Source organism: Acomys russatus, chromosome 26 (assembly GCF_903995435.1).
Source record: "Acomys russatus chromosome 26, mAcoRus1.1, whole genome shotgun sequence".
In the NCBI taxonomy this organism is placed as follows: Eukaryota; Metazoa; Chordata; class Mammalia; order Rodentia; family Muridae; genus Acomys; species Acomys russatus.
Window position 1 is genome coordinate 25409191 of NC_067162.1, and position 6102 is coordinate 25415292.

Consider the following 6102-nt stretch of genomic DNA (forward strand, 5'->3'; position numbering starts at 1 on the left):
TTAAAATGAAAGGTAAGGTAAGGCATTTCCTCCAAGATTTGGCTTCTGGGCGGTTCAAGCTGGAAGCCCTGGCGGTGGTGAAGGTAGTCTCTGCAGAAGGTATGGAAGCCCACTTCACTCATTTTAAAAAGCAGTTGTTGCATCAGAATCATAAAGAGGAACCTTTGCTGGTAGCAACTGTGTGCTGGGTTGGCAAAAGCAAGCAAGGAAATTTCCTGGAGGCAGCCCATGCATTTTTTTTTAATTTTTATTTATTTTATTTTTTATTTTTTGCCTGCCTGACAAATGGGTGTATCCCTGGCTTCGGCAAAGCCCCAAGGAATTTTGCCTCAAGATTGCTTATTGTTCTTTTTTTTTTAATTTATTCATATTACATCTCAATGATTATCCCATCCCTTGTATCCTCCCATTCCTCCCTCCCTCCCATTTTCCCCTTACTCCCCTCCCCTATGACTGTGACTGAGGGGGACTTCCTCCCCCTGTATATGCTCATAGGGTATCAAGTCTCTTCTTGGTAACCTGCTGTCCTTCCTCTGTTCTTTATTGCCTTCCTGTACTTGCCTCATATGCCTGGCCTAATGCAGTTGAGCACGAGTAAACCCTTACTGCCTATAGTATAACATTACTCCTCCATAGATGCTACTCTCTCTGTTGGGCAAATTTCCTACAGATTATTTTATAATTTCTGATAAGAGTTCCTGAATTAACTGAGGTAATTAAAAAAATCCCCCTGCACAATACAAAACAAACAAACAAACAAACAAACAAACAGCTAGGAACTCTGTGAACCTCCATGTGAGTTACACCAAGAAGTAAAACAAGATTGGAACAAATTAATAATCAACAAATATATTCATTCTAGGTTTAGTCTAAGGATAAGGCCCAGGTGTACACTATGATAACAAAGACCATATGAATATAGAAACAAAGAATAACGATCATCTATACACTATAAGAAAGACACCTGTTTCTCAGACAAACCTTGACACAAACACTCTTGATTTTGAACACATAATAACATGCATTTGAATTAAGAAAAGGAAACACTGTTTTGAACTCATAATAAGCGTATAGATAAAAATGCTGCTTTATAACTTATAATAAACGATGGTATGTAGTTAGACATAGTTCAGTGAAAGAACTTAGAACCAATTGTCCTACTCTACCTCCCTTTTTATGTAATGATTGTATCTATTTTTGAATGGGGCAATTTTTTCATAGATGTTATAAAAACCCAGGAAAGAAGGAATGTTGTTGTTAGTTGATTGGAGTTTTCCTCCATTCACCACCCACCAAATATGTGTCCATCTGTCTGATTGTCTATGTTTTATATATCTTTATGAATGATCTGTGGGCACTTCCTATGTTTGTGGGAATGTATGATTTTCTCTGTCTGAAAATGGAGGAAGAAACAGTGACAGAATGCTTCAGGATTCCATTTGAGTTTCTTTCTCTTAGCATACAATTCTTTCCAGTGACAATTTCAGTGTTGTATATCCTCTTTGGGAGAGATGAGAATAAGACAGACGTAGTGAAAGAAGAGACTGGGAAAAAACAGATGCTAAATTAAAGGCCATAGAACAGAGGTTGGAGGAATCTTTGAATCAAAATAGGGTACCTTCAGGGAAATTCAATCTGGAATTTACAGCAGCACCTAAAAAGGTAGAACCAGATGAGAAAAGCCCACAAAGTCTGGAGGAAATCACAGAATGGCAGACCATTGAGATGCTGACTTGAAAGACTTCAGCTATAGGCCAATATGGTTAAACTGGATATTGTGTGTGTGTTGCCAAGGTTCAATTACTGAATTATGGTCTATATGCTAATGTAAAAAGGCAGATCCTGTTTGATACTGACATGGAAGAAGGTCATACAGTGGCTTGTATGCTCCATTTTGTAGAGTTTAGAGAACTGAAATATATGCGGGATGCCATGGTTCATATTCAGAATTCCAATGGACTTTTGCTTTAAATTCTACAGAGCATGATTTAAGATTACATATCTCTTAGAGATGATGACTATTTTGGATATGCCTTTGCAGACTGGGGCTGATGGTGCTTTAGCATGTACATCCATTTTTTTAAATATACATTACAACATGAAACCTCTTACAGATATGACTTATAATCTTCTATGGTAAACAATTATAAAAACATGTAACAATAATTTTAAAAGGCAGTCATAAAGCAGAAGGGGAATGTAATATCTCACCAAAGCAGGCTAAAGAATGATTTATTGATTTAAAAATTTTTTAAATGAAACAAGTAGCACACCTGCTAAGTTATACTGGATTTTAGAAAGGACTGCTGAATTAGATCAGCATGTAAAAGTCCTTATTCCAAAATGGAAGACAGAAAATGTATTGTCTTGGGGAAGAGAGTATGCTTTTGTCCCAATAGGAAACAAATAGCTATGTGTTCCATTCAAACTGCTGGAAATCAGATTTGCCAGGGAGAGACATCCTGAAGATCTTGAGTGCAGACAAAAGGAAAAAAATTAAAAAAAAAAAGATCAAACACAACAGGTAACGTGATTTGTTGAACTCTCCACATAGGAACAGCTCAGAGACTCACTGAGACATAACAATGTTTCCAGCATGGATTTCAGCTATGCATGGCCAATAAATCTTTGAATACAAAAGCCCCAGGTCTTGTCATGTCATTCTTTTAAATGGCATAAATAAAAATTTATATTACAATTTGTTGCCTTACCTGCTCAAACAGAAAGCAGAGCAGAGAATGGTCTTTAACTGAACTGTGCTCAGTGCACAGCACGTACACATATTAATATAAAAATGTATAAGGCCTTTAAAAGTTAATATTTTACAGAGTAGGAAAACAGACACACACACACACACACACACACACACACACACACACACACACACACGACAAGAAAAGTAGCCCAGGTGATCCTACCTCAAAGACATCTTCAATAACTGTTTCCTCATTTGCGACAATTTCAAAATGGCTGTCTAGATCATCCAGCATTGCAGACTGTTACAGTCACGACCTCAGTTAAGCTCTGAACTTTCTCAGCAAGAGAGCGTGCTGCCTATGATTTTACTCTCAAGGTAATGCACCTTTATCTTTCTTCACCAAGTTTTGTAATGTAAAATATTTCTGCTGCCATAGATTCAATAACTGCTATGTTCTATCCTAATACTTGCTGGATTTACTCCCTTTTTTTGTTTGTTTGTTTTTTGACTGTGATTGAATGACTTGTAAACATAAACTATACTTGATTAAAAAGAGAGAGAGCGAGAGCTTCCTAATAACACGGCTACCATCCAGAGAGTTTAAGAGTTAAAAAGTTCAGCAAGCAGAGCCATCAGCCTGGCAGTTAAGAGTTAAGAAGGTTTGAAGTTTCTCACCATAAACTGCCTGAAAGCTTGAGTGCTAAAGTACAGAGAGAAACACTAGAAGCAACCGGTTTCCAGCCCTGGTCGGCCTTGAGCAAAAGCCTTTGGATGCTCTTTCTTGCTGACTTTGCTGTCCCATCACAGCAACCCCTGGAACTCTTGAATGTAAATCCTGTAGTTTTTGGTTTTTGTTTTTCAAACTTTTCTGGCCTGATCACCTCTTCATGATAGTTTCTCTTAGCATTGGCGTAATGAGCTTTGAACTAGACACACTCAAACCACAGCAATTAGCAATATTAGAAACACCAAATAAACAAGTATAAAGAGAAAATAATCAGTTGTCTGACCCAAAGAGATTTACATAGCTCCTCCATGCTGTGTCCAGGTGACTAGAGAAAGATACTCACAGGCTTTTTGCTGAGTACTCACACATGCCAGGTCTACTTTTTGCAAACACTGCTACAGAAACTCTGATGGTCCATCGTAGTTACAAGAAAGATCAAGTTACTGTTATTGACAAGTTTTACACAAAGCTACAAAACAATGAGAGAACCAAAATATATATCAAATATGAACAAACCTTTGCAAGCATGAAGAACAGTGACCAGACCAGAAAAAGGCATATAAGAGCACTCTAAGTCATTCAAACTCTGGTGCAGAGGAAAAAAATTAATAATACCATTTGTGTGTGTGTGTGTGTGTGTGCTTGTGAAGCCTTTTAAACACAACAAAAGCTCACAGGGAACTTTGAAAATACTGCTGTGCTCCATCAAGTTTTTTTGACTACTACAGGAAATAAGGCTTATTTTTTTTTTATTATTGATTATTCGGGGCAGAGTGTGTGTAAGCATGTCCTTTTTGTTTCTTATAAGGAGCAAAAAGTAGGCAGGTAATTAGGTAATTTAACAATAAAGTGGTTCTTAATTTTACGTGGCTCACAACGGGATTAAATATGTTTTGTGAACAAAGTGATTACATTATTCTAAAGGAATTGATTGTTGGAGCCTGAGTTCTGTAGCTTATGCATTCTCCTTCAGTAAATGGAACAGTGAGAGATTATTCTAGGCTTCTTTTGACAACTGATGCCTGGATTCAGAATGTGATTTGTTCCCAAGTCTAAATCTATCTCTATTCCCAAAAAGGAATTGCTAAATCCATCTCTATTCCCAGAAAGGCATTTCCTCTTGAAATGGGCAATATTGGGTGTTATACCCTCACCCCACAAAACACCACAATTCTTTTAACTCTAGAAAATTCTAGCTCACACACACACACACACACACACACACACAGACCTGAAAATATACATCAGTTTCTTAAAACGTAGTCTTTTCTTTCTGTTCAGTTTTCTGCCATCTTGTTGGTGTCCTATTCAGTTTGGCTGGAGTAAACTGTTTATATATTTCACTCCTTTTATGAGGACCAGGGGCTAGGTTGGATATGTATTTTCCACATGATGGAAAAGTTATAAGAAGATAATAGGTCTCAGATGCCTGCCACAAATTTTCCAATGAGGTCATTTTGCTAACACGGGTAATACATAGTCTGGTACTTTACGAGAGTTGGCAGACTTGGAAACAGATGTGCCTCATACTGGCAAGATACCCTCTCACTTTCTTCCTCTGCAAAGGTATGTTGATAATAACATCACTGGAAGATTGCTTGGGGAATTGAGTATGAAAAAGACACAGAAAATGTTTAATGAACCATTGTATACAGTATGGCTGGTCCATTAGACCCAACAAAGTTAATGACAATATTTCACATGCTTACTTTTAAACTTCAGTTTACTCTGTCTTTCATATTTGCAAGTTGATACTGCAACATAGTCATCATAAGATAAACCCCCTGAATTTAGACAGCCATATCTTTGACTTCTACTGGCATTGCTTACTAGTTGTGAGGTACTGCTCAAAAATTAGCCTTGGGCCTTGCCATAATGGCAATAGTAAGGTATCTTTCATAAATACTTTATATAATACCAATAAAATACCAATAAAAAACACTTAGTTTACCACCTGACACATTAAATCATATCAAATTATTAGTCTTCTTCACCAGCAATTTAAAATGTTTACAACTTTAAAAATGGTTATTTTTTTTGTTGTTGTTTACACAATGGTAAAAACTGATATCATCAGACCTCTAAACACTTAACAGAGTATTAATTTAAGTATTCAGTTGCTAACAGAAGTGCAAATAATTTTCACAATGGGCTTTATTATCTAGGTGAGTATGGGAAGCCTTATAAATTCTGTTTGTCTTGTTTCCAAAATGTGATATGGCAGCAGGAATGACTCACAAGTCTTTGCCAAGACTTTTGCACAGGTTGGAGAGGGGGGTTGACAGAGATTCAGAAAAATATTGTCATATGGAGATAAGAGATGGAAACAAATAGAAGTAAAATACAATTCTAATTCCATGAGATGAAACATTGTGCAGCATAATGTTGAATTGGTTGCAATTTAACAGAGATTCATGTCGAATTAGACTCTGGACAATTCATAGATGTTGATGACCATATGCTAAATTCCTCAAGGTACAGTAAGAGGGGCTTGGATGTTTGTTAAGGACATTTGAGGCATTGACAACATATGTACTGGATAGCTTCATAATGCATGTGCTCTCAGGGGGAGATTGTATGGGAACATCATAGTCTAAAGGAGGAATTTACATCCCCTTTAGTACAATTAGGAGGATTATAGTTTTGCATTAAAACTCAATAAAACCTTCCAATACTT